General features: G+C 38.5%; 1 protein-coding gene across 1 annotated transcript in view; it reads left to right on the top strand.

Moving 5' to 3' along the window:
- The window catches only part of CDH2 (cadherin 2), a 265,943-nt gene that overhangs the window by 1,417 nt on the left and 241,715 nt on the right, over nt 1-22,811 (top strand). The window lies entirely within an intron of this gene.

The raw sequence follows: 22,811 nt of genomic DNA, 5'->3' as shown, positions 1-22,811 counted from the left end.
TTAGGAAAAAAGCGCAAGGGGTAGTTGGGGAATTTCCACGCATTTGCAATTTTCCGCTTTCTAGCCTTCTTTTTTACTTTGCTCCATTCGTATGTTTTGTTTTGTTCTCTGAAAATGAGGTGGGTAGTTTGTGGTAGGGATTCCCCAGCTTCCCTTCTGAGCGCCCCCTCCCCCCCCCCCCCCATCTTTGCTCTCTGTGTCTGGGATGCAGAAGCAAAGCGGCACTTGCTTCTACTCTGACCCACAACCATCCCTGTCCCCAGAGCAGCCTCCACCCTCCTTCAGCTGGATTTATTCCCGCAGAGTTGTCTCCTGTACTCTTTTCACTTACTCGGGCAATATCCCTTGTCCACCTCTCCTTAGGAAAAACAAAACAAAACAGAAAGCCAACTCACACCCGTGTCCACCTTCATCCCGCAAACCCTTGTTCAGTCTAGGAACGGATAGGTCCTGTCACCGGTCCATAGTCTCCCGTCTCACCTCTCATACATTTGCTTTCATTGCCCCCTTCCCGCACACCTTAGCCTGGGAACACTGCGATGACCTGTCCTTTGACATGTGCCCTCCTTTCCCGACCTTCTCCCTCAACATTCTATTCATTTTAGGACTCCCCATGAATCCTCCCCACGTTCCTCTGTACACTTGGTCGGGGTAAAGAGACTCCGCTTTCTGTGGATTATTCACTGAGTCAGTAAACACCTGCTCTTTTCCCTGGCCCCCTCCCAGGCTCCCTTTCCTGCTTTGTGGTTTGGGCTTCTTAACTTCTCTCCTGTCCTCGGACCACCCCCCTCCTGGTGCTTCTCTCTCTCTCCTGGTCGAGCTGGGCTTGCCTGGTCCCGCAAGACTGAGCTGTTCAGCGCGCCCCTCCCCACGGCCCCTCTAATCCCATCCTGGGAATAGATAGCGTGCTTCTGCCGCCTCCCCGGGGGCAGGAGCTCCGACTCTCCGGCGCTGGGTCTTCTAGCAGCCTGGCCGGGAGGCTGAGAAAGGAGAAAGCTTTGGTCTTAGCGGTCCCGTCCCCCCCCCCCCCCCCCCCCCGCCCTTCCCCCTAGTCCCAAGCAGCGATGTCCTGAACCCAGGTTAAGAGGCTGGATATGCTTGCCCTGAGCGAAGGGAGAGGCTTCACACGGGGAAGTGGACAGAAAAGGGGCTTCTACTGCACAAAGGGAAAATCGGGACTGGGTGGGATCCCCGAAGGTGTGTTAAGGGTGGGGAACAGCGCTGAAGGTTTGCTGTGCTAGGACAGATGGTGCCGCTCATCAGCCCTTAATGGTCTTTAAGGGTTGGGGCATTTCCTGTCCCAAAGTGCAGGGAGGAGCTGGCTCCTCTAGGGATACTAGGCTTGCTTGGGGGGAGGAGGACTGGCGAACATAGTACAGAGTAGTCGGGGTATCCTCCCGCCCGTTCTTTATTTCTCCGGGGCAAGGGTGTTGCAGGCTGTAACTGCAGCCGCCCTCTAGAGGGGTGTGGGCTGGGCTAGTCTTTGCGGAGTCTCTGTCCATGGTGCAGGCTAGCCTGGGGTCACTCAGTCCCGCCGCCTGCCTCTCTCTCTTATTCCTCTCGTCCTCTAACCCGTTTCACTTAGTGCCATTTCACATGCTTCTAGTTCTTGATAAGACCCCTCCTTCCCTTTTCTTTCTCTTTGGTCTCTCCTTTTGTTCTTCCCCTCCAGTCCTCCTTTTCCCAGCCTACTGGTGTCTTCCTCTCCACCTCCCCAGGTTTCTCAGTACCCGGTGGGGGATAAAGGGGTAGTTTTTATTAGACTAGGGCAAAACACATCAGTTCCAAATTTTTGTTCTTTGTAAGTTCAAGGTGGGATTTCTTTTCATCTAGGGGGAGGGAGGGATGAAGGGGGAAGAGACCATTTGTCCCTGTCATTAAGCTATTAAGAGTGGCTCCTCACAACATAAAAGCTTCAGCACTTTACTCTTTCTTCTTCTAAAACTTAATTACTCCACCCTTTGAAAATGATATTTGTCCAGAGATATATTCTTGGAGAAGAAGCCTAGTTTTGGTATTGGATAGACAAAACAAACTTTCCCAAATACGTTATGTTTCAGATTATTGGAGTTGCTTTTTTTACAATGAAGATTTCGAAGTTTTTTTAAAGCTCTGTGTGTATTTAGACATCAGTGTATGCTTCTATATACAGACATTTAATAAATCTTTCTAGCATGAATTTCTGTAGCAAGCAGCTACTTCTGATTAGCTTTTTATCTTAAATCAGTTTTAATTTAAAGCTAAGTGTGAAGTTAGGACAGGAAACTGATCATGCTGATTTGTTTGTTGATATTCACAATCTGGGGTATTGCTAAGTAAGTTATGGTTGGGGAAAATCTAATTTCCTCTTTAAGGACAAAAAAAAAAACCCAAACCCTAGGATATCTTGTTTGGAGTGAGTTTTGTTGTTAGCAAACTTTAAAATTAGAAATTCTGTTTAGAACAAATTAGCTTTATAAGTCTGAGTCATGAAGCCAGTTTTAAAGTCCATAGTTCATTTTCACCGACCTCAATTTATTTTTAAAACACCCGCATGTGGTAAGCACTGCGTGTAGTTAAGTAAAGGATTCACTTTAAACTTTTCTGCAAAGTATATTCAGTTGCTCAAAGTTTCAAGTTTCTTGTCTTCTGAAATTGTCATTTGTGGTCTGTCATGTAAAACCAAACAACCTTTTTCTGCAACTTGACAATTTTGTAACTCATGAGTAGTTTAAGTCAGGCAGTTAACATTGAGTTATTTGAAAGGTCATTAGGAATGGCAGTATGCTCAGTTTATGCAACAGAAGTTTTAGGATCAGGTGTACCATATGTATTATCAGTCTGAGATTAGAAATGGCTTTGTGCTAATGTTCTATTTTATAGGAGGAAACAACAGCACTCTCTGGAAGGGAAGGGTAGCCTTAACACATAAATCAGGCAACTGCTGCTAAAATTGTTTTATTGGGGCAGGCCTGAGGATGCATTTCAAAGAAAATAGAGTACCTAAGTGTTAATTATAGTTAAATATTGGACATGTCACCTACATTAGTATGGCATAAAGGAATAGCAGTTGAATATTTTTAAAATGTGTTTACTAATTAACTAAATTGTTTTATTTATTTTTTAACTTTTTTCCTAAGCATTTGAGATCCTTAATCATTCTTGTTAGTGTTTTATATGGATTGCTTTTAAATAAAGTGTAAGTTTTTGTATTTTGTGATACTTGATTTCAACTTAGCCTTTTTAAAATATATAACATCACTGCCCACTTAAGACGCTGACCTTCGTCCAAAGTTGGGTTACATGTAGCTTTGAACTTCAGTTTTCACAGGTTAAAGGAAGAATTAACCAGTTTCAGTTCAAATGTATGGCCTTCATTTTCCTTCAAACTTGGGATTTTTGAATTCTAAACAAGTTTGTGATTGCTCCCCATCCTCCGCAAAAACTCATTACTGTATTCATTTAAGGCTGACCAAATAACTATGTGAGGAACCTCTTTTTCTTTTCTATTTCTGCTCTGTTTTAATTGCTCAGTTACATTGTTTTAATTTAAATATACTTGTTTTGGGTTTGGAGGCAGTAAACTTTTCTGAGATGTTAAATGAAACTCCTTTCAATTGTTTCTTTGTTTTTCACTGTATCCTTGTGTTCTGTCTTAAGTGATCTCTTTGGAAACCTAAGTATATTATCTAAAGATATTTTCTTATATTAAAAAAAGAATATTTTTCCTTTTTATTATCAACATACTTTGTAGTTATGTCAGTCCCATGAAACAGTTCTAGGAACAGGAGAATGAGTCAGGATGAGCAAATCTAGACTATAATAAGCTGGTAAACCATGAGTATAAAACATACAAATTGGTACTTGTCATTGATTTGTTTAATATATATGCATATGGAGGAAGGAAAATTAACTTGTATGAATAAGCAAAATACTTTTCTCCTCTTTGGAGTCATGAATATATCTGCTCATGCATTTCTTAGGCACATATGATCATTACATGTGGTGGAACCTGAATAGGATGGAATCAGTTTTTTTTTTTAAGAAAACAATGGAAGTATCTTGAATATTTGGAGATAATTTTTTGAAAGAGTAAATTGTTTTAAAATGAAGACTAAATTAATTGCAAGCCTAGAAGTTAATGAATGGTGTTTTCTTTGCTTTCCTGAAACCCACTTGTTTTCCTTTAAGGAAGTTTGGACCAGGATTAAAGAGGAAAACTCTTTTTAAACTTATTATTGTATACAGCTTGAACATCTTATGGAACATATTTCTGATGATAGTTCATTACATCTGCACTGCTCTTAATTTTCTTTTTTTTCATTAAAATTCTTAAATCTGTTGTGCCTCATTAAGCTTTAGGATTTTTAATGAGGAAATGTCAAGACTTAAAGCAAAGTTAAGCTTGCTTTAAAATCCTTTCTTGATCTAAAGTGACTCAAATCTCCTTCCTGTTTTCAAGAGGATATTCTGAAGTTAGATTTAGTCTGATTAAAAAAACACTTAACATTTGAGATATATGTGTGTGTATGTATATGTGTGTGTATATATATATATATACATATGCATATATATAGTAATTCCCTTTTGACTTATGTAAAATTGTGTGTGTGTTTGTATAATTTTGGCTCAAATATAAGTAGTAGTCAAGTTTAATTACAATATCTTGCCTATGACTTTTGTCCACCATTTTGAAAAAAGGAGAGATCTAAAATTTTACTTTTATCAGTTGAATAATCATTTCACATCTACAGTAACTATAATAACCTGTAGCCTATTCTAGTAATTTTTTATTGGTTTAAAAATCATCAGGAAAGTAAAACAAAACAAAAAAAATAACTAGTAATCCAATGCCATCATTTAGATTCTAAAATTCCAAATGCCAAGATAATCAATTTTATGACAATTTTGTTTTGTGTTTTTGTCATTATTTGTACAATTCAAGTTAGGTAATATAAGCAGGTGTACTTATTATCTACTCTTTGCAAAGTGGGCCCCATGTTAGGGCAACTTCCAAATTTCCCCCTTTGTGTTAAAAATATCACTATCTTCGTAGTCATCCAGGTTCCCAATCTGTCTGGCCTCTCCCTATCTCACTACCTCCAATCAGTTACCAAGGATTATTGATTCTATATTCATAACATCTTTTCCATTCATATCCTTTTGGCTCACTTTGCTACCTACCTATTTCAGGCCTGACAACTTTCTGCCTCGACTGCCTTCTAATTATCCTCCCTGATTCCAGGCTCTCTCCAGTCAGATCCCAAAATAATCTTCCTAAGGTAAAACTCTGATCATGTTACTCCCTTGCTCAAGAACACATTGACTCCCCATTGCTGAAGGATAAAATACAAATTCATCAGCCTGAAGTTTGAGGCCTTTCCTGGATTATTTCTTACTTCCCTTTCTAGTCTTATTTCAGTTCTGTTTGCTACATTCTGGCCAAAATGAACTAACAGTTCCCTGAATTCAGGACCCAGATACCCAGCCTCCATACATTTCCGTTAGTTGTCCCCCATACCTGGAATATACTCTTTCCTCATCTAGGCCTCTCAGGGTCTTTGTGACTTTCTTTCAAGCCTGAGGTGTGGTGCCACTTGCCCATGAAGGTTTCCTTAATAATCCGAATTGTTTCAGGTCTTTCTCTCTTCAGTTTACTCTCTATCATGCTTATATCCATGATGTATTTTCCTAATAGATTGTAAGCTCTTGGAGGGCAGAAACTTTTTGTTTTTGTCGTAATTCCACTGCTTCCATAATTTTTCTCGTGTTGTAGTGCTTAGTACATGTTTGTTGAATTTTATTTCTTTCTGTTTTTTTGTATATGTTGAGCTCAGGGGTCTTTTTTAACTATTTAGCATACCACCTTGGGGTGGGGGTGGAGGAGATATAAAGGATGCTTAGCAAATACCGCTATTTGTGTCTGGGGCATCAAAGGTATTTGGGAGAGTAAGTTACTCTGATTGTGTATTCAGTGTGAAGTGGTAGCAAAAGTTCCCACCAGCCTGGGAGTCTAGAGGTCTGGGTTCTAGTCCTGGCTGTTCGAGTAACCGTGACTTGGACAAATCACGCTTCTTTTCTGGGTTTTAGTATCCTTATCCCTAAAATTAGGGATTTGGACTTGATGATCCTGAAGGAAGCTCTTTTCGGTCCTAAGATTCTTCAATTCGTGGAAAGAAACTTCAATAGTAACTACTTAGGATGGTGCCTGTTGCCTTTCTTATTTTAGAAAGAGTAGAACTTCACTCTTGGACTTAAAAATGAAAGGATCTTCAAGTAAATCAGAAAGGATCTTAAAAAATAGCAAAGTAACAGAGTGATAATTCTGGACTTTATTGATAGCAGTTACTCACTGTTCTTTGAACTTGGCATTCCATCTCCTGCCTCCATAATTTGCAAGGCTATTCCCTCCACCTGTAATGTACTCCCTCTTAGAATCCCTGACTTCCTTTAAGGCTCTGCTCATGTGCCACCCCCTCCTCCATGAAGCATTTCCTGATCCCTTTATAGTGTTAGTCTGTTCCTCTTTAGATCACCATGTCTATCTTTGTGTTCACATGTTGTATCCCACCAGTAGAAATAAGCTCTTGAGGGCAAAGCTCGTTTTTAAATTTTCTTTTTTATGCTTAGTACCTTCCACACTTCCTTGTACATAGTCACTTAATAAATGATAGTTGGATAGAATTGGATTGGACAGTTTAAGGTATATGTTTATCAAAAGAAGTTTTTTTTTAGCCAGCTTTTAACAAATGTTCTTTGGAAAGAAGGTGAATTTTTGAGAGTAAGAGTATTTAATAGCATATATAAACAAAATGATATTTGGTATGTCATTACTTCAAAAATGCATCATTTAATTGAGATGGCTATACCTGCCACCAACAAAGTCAAAACCCTTCCATACCTGGTAGGAAGGAAGGAAGGAAAACAGCATTTCTTTAGCCTCTACTAAAGGCCATTGTGTTAAGCGCGTTACAAATATTATCTCATTTAATCCTCACAACAATCCTGGGAGGTAGTTACTATTATTATCTCCATATTACGGCTGTGGAAATTGAGGCATACTTGACCAAGGTCACACAGCTAATAAGTGGCGGAAGCCAGATTTGAACCTGGATCTTCTTTGACTACAGGCCCAGTGCTCTATCCTCATAGCCCCCTAACTGCTTTTGCTCCCTGAAATCAGGTGGTTTCCTTAGGTAAATGACTATGACTGAAAAAGTTCGGCCCCAGTGCTGAACTTTTCTAGACTTAGCTAGACTAGTCCTTGAACCCCTCCTCAGATTATTTCTAATTTTCTAGTAAATCCTTACTGAGCATACTTTCTGCTGGCAGTGACCAATTGTTGAGGCATCCGAACAGCACAGTGGTGGAGAACCTAAAATTACTAAGGAGGAAAAAAAATCTTTCAACCATTCTTTTGTATCCATCCTGTCAATAGCAATCCTTGTTGAAAGCAGAAATAACCTAGGAAAAGGATCACGAAGTTCTCAGACTCCTTTTCAAAGACAGTAAGTTTTAGATTGAAGGATATAAAAAACTCTGAAAAGTTCCACAGAAAGGCAGCCACAGTGATCCAGAATGAAGCTGGATTGAGAAATTCAGAACATTTCATTTGAGGAAGAAAGCGCCTAGGAGGAGTAGTTCATAGACCACTGAACTTAGAGTCAGGAGGACCACATTTCAAGTCCCAAAGAGAATATGAGTCATTCCCCAAATGATAAATGGTCAAAGGATATGAACAGGCAGTTTTTCAATGAAGAAATCAAAACAATACTGTTTTAAGAAGGGCTTTGAGGGAATAAATCATTTTGACTCTTATAAATATCCAAATTGACTATAAAGGACATATGAAGAAAGATGTTATCTGTACTCATAGAAAGAATTGATAAATAGAAGTGTAAAGAGAATAATTTTACGTATGTATATATACCTGTGTCTAATGGAAGCCATTCTAAGGTGGGGGGGGAAGAAAAAATTTGCACCATAACTTTATTGTATACTTAAAAAAGAATAGCAAGTTGCACATAATAGGTTTGTAGTTACATGTGCAATCATCTTTTTTATTATGCTGTGTTATGGAAATGCTTGTTTTATTCCATAAATTAAGAATAAATTTAAAAATTCCCACATCCTAGCTTCATGACCCTGGGCTAGTCATCAGTCTGGACCTCAGTTTCCTTATCTATACAGTGAGGGCGTTGGACTTGATGACCCCTAAAGTCCTTTCCATCTTTGGACTTTGTATCCTATGATAACCGTCAAAAGAATATACTATCATGAAAGCTATCAGCATATGAACCAGAATCACCTCAGGTGGTAGAGCAGGATGAACTGTGGAAGTGGGCTTAGATGCATTCATGGCTAGATAGTGATGGATGGGTCCGTAATTATTATTATTATTAAGGGAAAATCATGAATGTTCAGCCATGACATTGCAAAAGTCTATTCCATAATAAAGGGCAAGCTGCCTCTAACAGAAAAAATACTGGATTGGTGGTATGTTTATGTTCATTAATATTATTTGTCATTTCATTTCTCTATTTACCCTATCCTTTTGTTGTATTGATATAGCAGAAGTATTGGCTTAGGTGGATGGTTTCAGGAATTTGGAGCATAATGGCTGGAATATACATATGGAAGTCAAAAGAAGTTTTTCTGCAATTGGCTGTTAAGAATAGCTAGCATTTGTATAGTAATTTAAAACTTGTGAAGTGCTTTACATATGTTGTCTTTTTGACAGCATACCAACAAGGTGTCCACTGACTTGTTGAGTCAGTTGAGTTATCATGGGCTCATTCACCTCCAGCGTTAAGAAGTAACATTCATTTTACTGTATCTTCCAAGTCTTTTTAAGGAAAACAGAGATAAGTGTTATTTATAAATACTAGGTGACTTGATTTTCTTTGCTCCCTTAATGGCTCACTTTCTCCATCCATATAGACCCCAGCCTGTCACTGCCTTCTGATCTTGTATTATTTTTGTCCATGCCCTCTCATAAATTCTCCATATGTGGTCATCCCAAGCTGCTTACCTCTCTCCTTGAGGCTTGTTGATTTTTCATAGTAAGTAGTGATATCTACCAGTGGAGTAAACCTGCTCTCCATTTGTTACCAGTTAATTCTCTCTAAGTGAAGAATTTACCTCCTTTCCAGGCTGTACGGTTCTTTAGAATCTTTTGACACTTGGTATATAATTCTTCATTGGTGATATGATATAACCCTGTTCTTACCCTCTGTGTTTCTCTTCATTTATTATATCACCTTTAAAAAATATTTAGCACAATGCCTGGCACATAGTAGGCACTTAATAAATGTTTGTTGACTGAAATTTTACGTTCTTTTGATTTTCCTCACCAAAATTTGTGTCCATCTCTAATAAATACCATAGAACTGGACATTGAAGGAGGTAAGGAAAACCGTATTCAGTAGTAATTTTGGGGTGTTGAGTGAATAGAATAAAAACTTGAATTTGTTGCTCCCACTGCTGCTTTTCCTCAAACAGCTCATTTCTATTATTTTCATAAATTTGTCAATACTAAGGAGTGAAGAAATATTAGCATTGCTGGTCTGCACATAGTAGGTAATTCTGAATGTTTGATTAATGGAAGTATTGTATCTTTCCCTGAGTTTTTGAAGGGAGACGTGTGTGTGCGCGCGCGCGCACGCGTGTGCACACTCTCCAGTGTGCAAGTACACGTAGCCCAAGAATTATCTGGATCTTTGATCATATTGCAGTTACTGCAAAGAGAGTGGGCAAGTGAAATGATTGTTTGTCTTCTTCCTCAAGACACACTATAAGTTTATACAAATTATTTCCTTAGTACCTAGTGCAGGCCTCTTACATATTAATGATCTTGGGATGTATTTGTGAAGACTACTCTGCCCATTATATTTTAATTACCTTCTCTTGCTATTTAGAGCATTTCAAGAATTGTTTGACTTTCAATACTCATTATTCCATGCACCTTATGAGAACATTTATTGCCAGAGGAGGATACTCAGCAAAGATAAACATATTAACTGCCATCTCCTTTTCCCTTTTTCCTTTTATTTTTCTTGTGATGCTTTCTTTTTCATTTTTGGGGACAACAGTGTTAAATGACCTGGAAAATTCAGAAGAGACTCTGGGTGTGGGTGTGTGGTGGGAACTGTTGTTGTTCCATCTCAAGCTTATTTTACAGATGAAGAAACTGAGGCACCTTTCCCAGGGTCACACAGCTAGTGTCTGAGGCCAGATTTTAAAGTGGAGTGGCCCTGACTCCAGGCCTCACACTCTGTCCACTGTACCACCTGGCTACCCTAATCATGGGTAAAGGTTGCTGGAGTCATTTTCATTAGAAAGCTTAAATTTGTACCTGAGTTTTGATAGACTTTTTATGTAGCTGACCTTTGAGCTACTCCGAACAACTATGAAATCTTTTGCTTTGTTTTGCTGTTATGATGAGGCTGCCCAGAGTATTTTGTGCTTGGTTAATTGATTTGTTAGTAGGCATCTTTTAGGTTTTGAGTAGATTAGTTAGTTACTTGAACTTGTGGAAAGCTTTTTCTTTTAATCTGGGGTACCTTGCAGAGTTAGCTGTAGTGACCCAGCAAGTCTGAGGAAAATGTAATGATGTGTTAATGGCTCAAATAAAATAGAATAACTTCTCCTAATAACTCTTAAAATGTAAAATTACCTTTTAAAGAGCTCGTAAATATTCACGCTCCATATGTTTCTATGAAGCAGATATATATTTTTTCTATACCTAATTGGGAAGAAAAATGAATGAGAGCCCTGTCCTAAATTTTGAAATGTGTTGATGGTATTAACTTTCATGTTTGGGTGATTTTAATTCACTTTTTCCCTCCCCAAATTGATTGGGCATCTCTCTTAAAATTAGATTCCATTCTCAAAATCTCTACTCATTAAACAACAATCATGTATACGTGCTTATTTCTGTAATGGTGTGGATTTTAGGGATGGGAGGAAGGTGTGTTTGTTTTATGAAGAAAGTGCTTTGCAAACCATAAAGCATTATCTAATTGTAAATTGGTAGTGTGTGTGGGGGTGGGGTAGAGAAGGTGCACAAGCTGTTTTGTTTGCCTCTGAGTAAGTCTAGAACTGTTTGTAATTTGATCCCCAGTTAGTGGGTGGATACCCTTGATATGGTTGTGATTCTTAACAAAAGGTCTCTCCTTGGTTGGGGGGACATATCAGGCAGGCTTTGAAGTAGATGACTAAAAATCATTAATTGTGTTGCCTTGAAAAAGAATTCAACTTAGTCAGGAATTTACCTCACTCTGGGCACGTTTCTTTTGTTTCTGTTTTTTAAATTGTGGTCCCTCTACTTCAGAAATTCTCTCTCCATTATCTGGAGGCTGAATATGGATGTTCATAGCACAAAGTTCATACTTTCTGGTCAAGTAAATAGGGTTAGTTCGCTGGGTGGCCAAAGTATTAACCTTTCGAGGTTCTCCTGGGAATCATCTCAGATCAGTCCATCCTCATTTCCTGTGCTTCCTGTGGTTAATTTCTCAGATTGTGGATTCCAGGGCTCTCTTTCTTTGGATCAGTTTATTAGCAGACTCAAGATGTAAGTGAACTGAAATGTTTAATAATTGGAAAATACAGAAGACTTTTGGCCTGGAAGGCGAACCGGGAAAGTTAGAGAGGAAGTTTTAGGTAGTTGATCACAGGGGACATTCTTTACAGCTCAGGGTCACCTTCATGCTTATAGGGTCAGAGCTTTACAAACACTTTGTTCTTTTTAGCGCAGTTTTCTTAAACAGGTAATTATTTCTGGTAGCATTAGAAATACTTTTCTGTCAAGAGCAAAATCAGTGTCCCCTCTTTTACCTTTGAGAAGAGATAAAAAATGTGGGATGGGGTAGAAACATAAATGCCCTTTTGGCCTCAAATCTTGAGACTTAAGATTTGGGAAATAATAGATTGTAATCTTTTCAGTGTTACTTAATACCCAGATAAAGCTTTAATAGTGACCCACTTCTTATTAAATAAGGCTCTATTAAATAGTGCAGGTTTTTTTTTTAACTTAAAGGACTTTAAAATAAGGAGTTAGTCATTGTTATAGATTACAATGCCATCAACCATTTAGGCTTTTGTACTGGGACTTTTAAGCACTTGGTATTTGGGAGCAGAGTATGGCCCTTTGTTTCTTTTTAAAGAAAATCTGAGGGGTTTCTTGGGAAGGGATAAAGAAGTCTCTCTATTCATGTCCTAGGATCTTTGTTTCCTGGGGCATTGTTTCAGTTTATAATGGTTGTTTAGTAGATATAGCATGTAACTCAAGAATTCCATGCATAATGATACAGACTTTTAAGAGCCTGATTCTGAACATAATTGACCACCCAGGATTTATTTGTTTCAAGGATATTTTAAAAGGCGGTTTCCCTATTTCCCTTACGGTATTTGGTTTTTGGACATAATTGTATAATGTTTTAAACAAAAATCTGATTTTTTTTTTGTATTTCACTTAGATGGTGTGTTGTAGTTCTATCAATTATTTTTTACTTTCTATTTTAAAAAGTATTAAGCAGTCTGACACACCCAAAGCAGATTTTATTACGTGATATCAGAGCTATAGTCATTCTATGTAAGCATGAATTTTGATTTATACTTCCTCTTTACCTTTTTTATTTGATAACTGGATAAAGATACTTTTTGGACAGTATCATAAGCAGAAATTTAGTTGGTATGTGATTTAAAAATGAACATAAAGCTGTCACATGTTTTGACATAGATTATTCTAAAGACATATCTTATACTTTGGTAACCACAGACATATTTGTGGATTATCTGCATATATCTTTAAAATACTGGTTCAAAGAGATATTTGCACATTTAATGGAGACCAACCATATTTTCACTTCCTTTCTTTTCAGTATTCCTTCAGATTCTAAGGGCCAGAATTATGGTCCTAGTTGAAACCTGGTTGGTTCTATTTTTGAAAACTTTGGTAACTCATTTGGGTGACTTTTTATTGTTGTTGAGTGGTCTCAGTCATGTCTGACCCTTAGTGACCCCCTTTGGGGTTTTCTTGGCAAAAATACTGGAATGGTTTGCCATTTTCTTCTCTAGCTTATTTTACAAATGAGAAAACTGAGGCAAACAGGTTAAGTGACTTGACCAGGGTCACGAAGGGATTAAGTGTCTGTGGTCACATCTGAATTCAGGAAGATGAGTCTTCCATCTCTAAACTGAGCACTCTATCCATTTTGCCACCTAGCAGCCCCTTTAGAGTGCTCCTCAGCTACAATAAACATTTTACAGAAGTTTGTTCAAAAGCATTCTTGTCTGAAAAATTCAGTGTATTTTCCCCAAGTTATCTAACTTGAGACTACTTATTTGGGGAAAAGCATTACTTTCTAGTTGGTATCAGAGGTTTTTTATATTGCTGTTTTTTCTCCTCTCCTGAACTTTATGTGAGCTGCATGAGGGACTAGTAGCAGCTTCTTATTATCTTAGCATCTCCTAGCCTAGCTGATTTCCTTGCATATAACATAAAATGTATGTTTATTTCTGTATCTGACCAAGCTGTGCCGCATCCTGGGCCATCACCAGTTATCCTGACTTTTGTCTTGCCATTGGACTTTAGCGACTCTGGAAAAGAGACAGTGAGGTTGACAACTTTGTGAAACTCTGCTGCACTAAAATCCAATTCAGGAATGACTTAAGACATTGTCATTGGTCTTCTTTGAAAATGAAGGTGGAACAACAACTATGCACGTTTTTATTTGAATTCTTCAGTTTTTGAAAGGTCTAAGAGGGATATGAGTAACCCTTATAGATTTTTTAAAAGATACCTAGAATTTTTTGTTCTTAAGTGGTAAATATATTCGAGAGACAGCATGATGCATAGTGAATAAAGGGCCAACCCTGGAGTCAAGAATATCTGGGTTCATATCCTCACAAATACTGAATTTATATGACCATTAGATGAGTCATAGCATTTTTGTTCTCCCCTGCAGCTTTCTAAGACTATAGGTTACTGGTGAATTGAAGGGAGTTTCCACATCTTTTCCATGCCCATTAAGTCTGTAGTCCTGATCCTCTGAGTCCCCATCCCTGCTTCCCATTTCTAAGTGAAAATATATAAACACAGTTATAGTGTGTATGCATTTATTTATATTCATGTATGTGCTATCGAACTCTTTTATTTTTCCAAGTATAAACATTACTTATATGTAAATATTACCCAGTAAAATCCTAATCCAATGCTTCGTGTTGTGGAGTTGCTCCTGGGTTCTACCCTACCAGGCCGGCAGGCTCTGGTGGATCCTATTCTACCAAACTAGAAAAGGATGTTGAATACTTGAACCATCATTCTAGCATAAGAATTCTACTAAGAGGAGAGTTTTTAAATCTGTGTTGCTGGAGGGAGTATGACATTGACGAGAAAGCATGGCTTCTTTTAAGATATCAAAGCCATGCATCAGTTTATATTATGTCTCTTTTTGGGTGTTCATTCAGAGTCTGCTTTTAGGGAAATCTGATTTCCAAACATGAATCTGTCAGTTTTGTGACTTTCTGGGCCTTGGGTACCTCGCTTGAAAAATGAGGTAATTATTGTAGAAAGAGCACTAGATTTGGAGTCAGAAGACTTGTGTTCTAATCTTGACCCTGCTTGCTACTTATGCCTCGGTGACCATGGACAAGTCACTTAATCCCCAATTCATCTGTCAAAACTATGGTACCATAAATTAATATTGTCTAAAACCTTCTTTTTGGCTCTACAATTTGGTGATTTTATAAGGTTTGATTCAATCCTCCTGCCTGGAATCCATCTCCTCTCCCCCACTTTAGGTGCCAGAATTAATACCCACTTTTATCCTTCTTCTTTCTCCTTTAAAGGCTCTTCAGTGCATTTACATATGCTGCTGTTAGTTAAGAGGTTGTATTCCCAAGTTATTTTCTTCTGTCTCTTTTTGTTTTTAACTAAGCTGTAAACATCTCAAGGATTTAAACTTTATCATATCTTTATTTTTCATCCTTTCATAGTTCTTCTATAATGGTTTGTAGATACTATGATTACTTGATAAAGATGTTGGCTAGCTGGATGCCTCTTTTGTTATCCACTTTTCCTAACCATGAGGTTAGCTTTTTACCCAAAGTGATTTTTGTACTCTCTTATGTAAAGCAAGAATGTTTAGTTGGGGGAGGGGAGAGAACAAAGTCTGCTTGGCCCACCTCCTCCTGCTTGCCAGGCTGCCTCCTCCACTCCACACTCTCACCAGCTACACATGCGATTCACTAGAATTAGTAGAAGAGTCTACTACTTTGGCTAAGTTAAAAATTGTGGTAATGTGTATGTTTTAAAAAAAATATTTCATATATGTCATTATTAGTAGTACTGGTGACTACCTTGTCACCTATACCAGGCCTCATGGACCACTGGTAATTCCCGGCTCTTATTTTGAATGCCTGAATCATAGTATTGAAGAGTAAAAAAAAGAGCCTTGGAGTCAAAAGGCTTATAGTCTGCTTTAACACTTATTAACTGTGGGACTCTGGGGAAGATATTTAACTTCTTTCTCTCAATTTCCTTAGCTATGAAATGAAGATATTAATGTTTATATTATATGCTTCAGAGTTGTGAGGAAAGTCCTTAATAAATTTGACCCATGCTATGCAAATGCTATCATTTAGCCATAGGGACCTTCTCGTGTCTGCACACATGATGCGCCATCTCTCATCTCTGCCTTTGCTTTGCACTGTCTGTATCCCATGTTCTCCTTCCTCAGATTTTCTGGCTTCCTTTAAGACTCAGCTCCAGCAGCACTTCTTCCAGGAGGCCTTTCAAGATCCTCCCAACTGCTATCCTTCCCTCTAAGGCTGCTTTCCATTTTATTCTGTATTAATATTGTATGGCTTTTTTTACAATGGATAGTTTTCCTTTAGTAAAAGTAGATTAAAAAAAAAATTCTTCTGCACATTCAAGGTCTGATGTATTTGGAGTCTTATGTGCATAGATATAGCACAAAGTTTTATTTTTTCCATCAGTAGCCATGTGAGCTACTAGGTCTGCCTACAGCAGTCTCTGAATCAGCAGCCTCAACAGCTCTGCATCTTCCCCAACCCTGGATTCCTGATTAAAGGGACCTTCTGGGGCCCCAGTAATATATTCCTGGGAATTCACAGAAGCACTTAGGATCCCTACCTACAGTGTAGAATGACTTGGATCAGAGGAGATTTTATACTCTGAAGGAGATCTGGATGGAAAAATTCTGACAGTGCTTTCATGGCATGTCCCAGAACAATCTTGTACTGGGAACCTCAAGGGAAGGCAAGGGACCAGAAGAAATTCATGAAATGAGCAATGTGCCTTATCTGAAAGGAACTTGGGGAACCAAGGGAGGTGAAATTGAAACTTGAAAGCAAAACTCAAGGTGTGTGGATGTGACAAGTAGTTAATTAAGATGGCCCAATGGTAATACAACTATAGTAAGCATAGGCCAGGTCAGATTAGTCTTGGTCCTGATGTGTTGGGGTCTCTCAATACCCCTACCTTATCCTTATTCCAGGTGAATAGGACTTGGGTTGGTTATAGTTGTGGTCATGATAACACCAGTGGACTTACTATATTTCTTCCTAACGTTCATCAGCAGTACAAGATTGGCTATGTTAAAGGACCGTATTATCTTAAGAATCATAGGAAAATAACATTAATCTGGACCTCAGTTCCTCATCTGTAAAATGAAGTATTTGGACTTACTGGCCTTTACTCTAAATTTGTGGTCCTATAAAGGAGATCTGGTAAAGAAGCCCAGTCCAAGTATTGGAGTTTGAATAAAGGATACACATGGCCCACTTTGATCTGCGTTGCAGGCGAGAGCGCAGCGGGTTGGTGTCGCACAGTTCCCAGTGTCCCTCCAGATAGACCATCATGGGTCTTTTTGTGGACTATAATAACATTGTTGGTTAATGCTAATTAACCAGTGTTAATTATAAAGACATTGTGCATTAATGTGCTACCTTTACTTAAAATAATAAGGTAATAAATGTCTGCTTTTTGCGCTGAAGTTGAGTCCCTACTTTTTGCTACAGTGCAATCCTGGATGGCAGATTCTATTTTCATATATTATGTAGGAGGGGGGTTGAATGTCTTAACATTAAATCCTAGATATGACCAACACAATTTCATAAAAGCAAAGCTTATTACAATGATAAGCCTCTATAGTATTTTTTAGTAGTAAAACTATTTTCAGAGCCCAGTAAAATGGGAATAAACATATTGTACATAGGTTATACAAAAGCCCCAATGTGCTATACATAATTATATCACATAAAACTGCAACTCTGTTGTACAATAAATTTGACATATCTAAAACTGTATGCTATCTACACCAAATATTAATTGAACACTTAATTAACAATTTTCCTTGCTGCCTTAGCATTAAAAAGACTTTGGGGGATAAATTGGATGGCCCACCTTAAAAAAAAAAAACTACTCATGGAAATTTGAACTGATGCTTTTTTTTCTCTCAATACATTTCCCTGTAGCAAGCAGAAGCATTCAAAACCATTCCATTGACCTTAGAGCAGCACTCAAAGCTGGGATCATTCTTTTCAAAAATAGCCACTGCAGCATATAAATATTTGAAGGCTTTACAAAGAACTTTAGTTGTGAGGGCTGTGATATTGGGAGTTCCTTGAATTTGGTACTGTTCCTTTTCTTGTCTTTGTCACCTCTGCCCTCCTCCCAAAAAATCAAACTCAAGGACATCTCTGATTGTGAAAGAATGATTTTACAGGTTAATGTGGAAAGCAGGGGAGGAAGGGAAGGGCAATAGGTCACTGAAGCTATCGTAGAATAGTAGAATAGAACCTCGTGATAGAAAGCTATGGTTGACATCAGAACTTGGGCTGCAGGAGCATTGAGATCAGCTAAATCAAGGACAGCTTGTACTACACGGTGACCAGAAAGACTTTTTGGTTTGCTTTTCACTGGTCCTAGCTAAACAGGTTCTTAGAGTTCCAGTTGATTTTGTTGGCAGCTTTACCAGGGTCTAAGAAGGTTGTTGGTGTTACAGAGGTTTATGAGTATTGAGTGGTAGGTTAACCTATAGTTTAAGAGATGGACCTTTAATCTTGGATGATGGTTGAGAGCAAGGCAGAGTCTCAGCCCTAGGGAAATTGGGGTACGGAGCGGGTTACCAAGAAAAGTACCTTGCCATGAGGAAGTGGGGTAGAGAGGAATAAGGAAGAGACATGGCTGTTGGCGTTAGAGTACAGAGCAGATAGATCGGTCACAGAGAGGCCATTTGGTAGAACCAGGGTACAAAATCAGTGCAAAGCTCATAGAATTATAGATTTAAACCTAGATAGACCCTTAGACAACATGTTATCTGATCCCCTCACTTTAGAGATGAGGAAGCTGAGGACCAAAGAGGTTGTCATCCCACACTGGGCCCACTTTAACATATGGATTCATTGGTTCTTTCTGTGGTCACTGCCTAAGCCTACACTGGTTCCAGAGTTGGCGTTTGAGGCGCTAAGTCTGCAACTGGTTGGTCAAGTGTCACAAGCTGGGGGCTTTAGGGGGTATATAGCCAGGGCAGTCACTTTAGTTGATGGTAGAGGTATAAGTGGAGCAAATAAAATGTAAAAAAAGGTGGCAAAAGTGGACTACCAGTTTCTAGCATTTTGAAGCTGTATTTCTAGTGCCCTTGCACACAGTAGATTCTTAATACTGAATTGAATTAGATTGATAGGCGAAGTGGTTTATAGTTTCATATGTTCTACTACTGAAAAAAGGGTCATTGGATTTGATGATAAGGAGGCTATAAGTGACCTTTGAGGAAGGTCATTTCAGTGGAGTGGTAGAGATAGAATCCATGGAAAGAGGTAGTGGGGTCACGGGAATTTTTTTTAAATGAATAAGAAGATGTACAACTGGGATTAGGACAGGGAGCCAGTAGAGAGGAAGAGATTGAACATTCGTGGAGAAAGGATGATTGATGCAGCAAGATCATGGAGCAAAGATGGCATCGAGGACAGGTGAAGGGGTTGGCAATTGATCAGTAATATATGATATCTGCATTATGACAGGATCATAGATTTACAGCAGGAGTGGGACCTCAGAGGGCATCAGGACAAACCACCTTGTTTAACAGATGAGGAATCTGAGCAAGGAGAAGTTAAATTACTTGCCCCCCCCGCCCCGCCCCGTGTCTTCTATCTAGTAAGTGTCTGAGGTGGAATTTGAACCCAGATCTTTCTGTCTTTCAAGTCGAGTGCCCTATTCACTACCCCAAGCTACTTAGTAAATGTTTACAGCTTCATGTGCCCAATATATGTCTTTATGAATATGTGCAGATATTTCTGGTTGATTTTGGGGAAGATTTTTGGTAAAGCATGTGACCTATTTAGTTGAAAGAGTTTCTTCTGGAACAGGAAAGAAAGTCTAACACCAGGCATCAAATCCTTTGATGTTACATTTGAACACTGCTGTGTAAAAGAAATAGGATAAAACTGGACCATTATACAACCATGTTTCACTTTTTCACTCCAATAGTGAATGTGTCTGACAGGGTATAATCACTTCTGGATGATTGGCAAGGCTAATTGGAGTGGCCTTGGAACTTGGTGATTTCATCAGCTTAACTTTTCTAACCATCAAGTCCTCAGGCCTTCTGATAGTATCATACTTTTATGAGATTGATTATCTTCTGGAGGTTAGACTACGTTCTATTCAATAAAGAACAAGTATACTTATTACTATTCATAATAAAGCCACATAATTAATGATGCATAATATGTAGACCAAAGGACACTGGCCAGAATCTTGTCAGGAGTAGAGATTGAGTACTGAGCTCTCACTTTCAGTTCTTACCGTTTTTCTCACTTTTCTTCTTGAAGACTGTGTTGTGGCTAAGTGGAGTTACAGTACTTTCTGAGCGGCTCCTAAGTTGAAGGAGAAGCTTATGAAGATGTGTAAATAGTTCCTTTACTCAGTGATGCCCTTTGAGGATCTAGGCACGCAATTGATTAGCTTCTGGTTGGAAAGTGGCATCCAAAATAGCTTCATAACCTAGGATTACGCTCTTAGAAAATAGAATGTTGGGGGAGCTGGGTGGTACAGTGAGTAGAGCACCGGCCCTGGAGTCAGTAGGACCTGAGTTCAAATCCGACCTCAGACACTTGACGTGTACTAGCTGTGTGACCTTGGGCAAGTCACTTAACCCCAATTGCCCTGCCAAAAACAAAAAAAAAATAGAATGTCTGTGAGGCATGTCAGCCTAGGTAAGTAGTGAATAGGGGAGCTAGATATTTAATTACAGGTAGCTAGGTGGTGCAATGAATAAAGCACTTGGCCCTGAGCTAACAAAACCTGAGTTCAAATCCAGCCTCAGACACTTACTAGGTGTATCACCTTGGGCAGGTCACTTAACCCATTTCCCTCAGTTTCCTCAACTGTAAAATGGACGTATTAGCACCTACCTTGAGGAGTTGATGTGAGGATCACATGAAATAATATTTTTTTAAAGTGCTTAGCAACTGTTTGGCACATAGTAGACACTATTTAATGCTATCATTATAATTAGCAATAATACATTATTTATATTAATATACTGTAAGTTTAGATCACAGAGACTTGCTCAATGAGGTTAACTTAGGGATCCAGGAGTTATTTGCTAGTTAGCACCTTATCACATCTGAAGACCTTTAAGTATAATATGTTTTCTGTGATGCAGGCCAGTTTAAGGCCCTTGAAGATGAATAGCAGAGTCAGAATTTGATAAGACATGAAAAATGTGCTTGGACTTGTACACACTACAACACATAGCATTGTTGTGAAATCAGAAGGGCTTTAGAGCCAGAGGAAATCTGAGAAAGAGCAGTAGCAGCAGTGCTTCGGGCAAATAGAGGTGCCTCCAACATCATAAATGAAACTTCCTCTATGGACAGTAGGGAGTCTGCCAAATTTGATTATATGGACCTTGTAACTGGAAGAGAAATTGGATTAAAAGCAAAAATTAGAGAAGTGTGCTGACAGGGGCCTTGGGCAGTTCCTGAAATTACCCCAATTACCAGCTGATCAATTAGTCACTTTAAGAACTTTTTCTGATAAATATGGAAAGTGAGTTAGTGCCTTTTCTGAAGCAACAAAGGGATAATAGATTTACCTACCCCCAATAATGAGACCATTTAACTTAGGATTGGTAAAATACTGTCTGATGATAACATGGAATATGTATATTACTGCTTAATTTTCTATGGAAAAGTTGTTTACTGTTTTTTGAGTTTGGGTATGTTCTTTTTATATACACACATATGTGCAGGTATATACACATATGTGCAAACATACGTATGTATGTATGTGTATATATATTTCCCCCCAATTATATGTTAAAACTTGTATGTTTAACTTTTGTTTTATTTTTAAGTTTTAAGTTTCAAATTCTATCCTTTCTGTCCCCTCTCCCTGAGATGGTAAGTAATCAGATATAGGTTATCTGTGTGCAATCATGTAAAACATTTCCATATTAGTCATTTTGTACAAGGACTTGAATGAAAGAAAGAGAATGAAAGAAAGTGGAAAATAGTATGCTTCAGTTTGTATTCAAACAATACTAGTTCTTTCTCTGGAGGCGGATAGTATGATTCATCATTAGTCCTTTGGAATTGTCTTTGATCATTGAATTGCTGAGAATAGCTAAATATTCTTCATTGAACAATATTGCTTTTACTGTGTGCAACATCCTTCTGGTTCTGTCTACTTCACTTTGCATCAGTTCATGTAAGTCTCTCCAGGATTTTCTGAAATCATCCTGCTTGTCATTTCTTATAGCACAATAATATTCCATCACAGACATATACCACAGCTTGTGTAGCCACTTCCCAGTTTATGGGCATCTCTTCAACTTCCAATTCTTAGCCTCCCCCCGAAAAGAGCTGCTATAAGTATTTTTGTACAAATAGGTCCCTTCCCCCCCACTTTTTTTGGATGTCTTTAGCAATATAGACTTAGCAGTGGTATTGGTATGTTCTTTGACTGTAACCCTAAATTCACAAAGAATTTTGTTGTTAAGGCACAGCTAGACAATTGGCAGAAGGATTGATTTCTCTATAATAGTCCAAATGTTCTGGGTATCTTAAGGTTGGGGACTAGACTTATCATTTCATTGGAATAGGGAACTCCAAGCTAAGGAGACTCACTCCGTTAGTACAGGTCAGCATATTCTCCACAACTGAATGGTCTTACAAAATCTGAGATATGAAGTGACTGGTCCAGGGTAACACTGTCAGTATGTTTCATATGCAGATTTGAAACTAGGTTTTCCTGGCTTTGAGGCCAGTTCTGTAGCCATAAAACCTGCTGCCTTTTTCTTGAATAACTTAAAATGAATGGGGGAGAAAAGTCTTTAAATGATATTGAGAGTCTGGGGGTAGAGAGAGGAAAGGAAGGGAAGAAGCATGCCAGGTATTTTTACAGATGTTATCTTACTTGGTCCTCACAACAGCTCTGTGAGGTAGGTGCAATATTATGGTCCTCATTTTACAGTTGAGGAAGTTGAGGCAGAAATAGGTTGAGTGACTTTCCCAGGATTGCACCTGAGGTCAGATTTGAACTCTTTCCACTGTACAACCCGGATGCCTGTGGAAGTGATATAATCTTTCTCTATTTGCCCCTCCCCCTGCTTTTTTCACTACATCTGTATGCATCTATCTGAATGTGAGTTCATTTTATTTGATAGCCAGTAAACCTAAATAGAATTCAAATGGAGAAATTTAAATTAGAATATGTAAAATTGGGGGAAAGAGATTAAGTCTAAGGGTCATTCTTTGTGGGAATGTTCAGTTTATGGATGAATAACAAATTATAGTGTTTT

The sequence above is a fragment of the Trichosurus vulpecula genome, chromosome 1 (assembly GCF_011100635.1).
Source record: "Trichosurus vulpecula isolate mTriVul1 chromosome 1, mTriVul1.pri, whole genome shotgun sequence".
NCBI classification, from domain to species: Eukaryota; Metazoa; Chordata; class Mammalia; order Diprotodontia; family Phalangeridae; genus Trichosurus; species Trichosurus vulpecula.
This window is presented reverse-complemented; position numbering and strand designations above follow the sequence as displayed.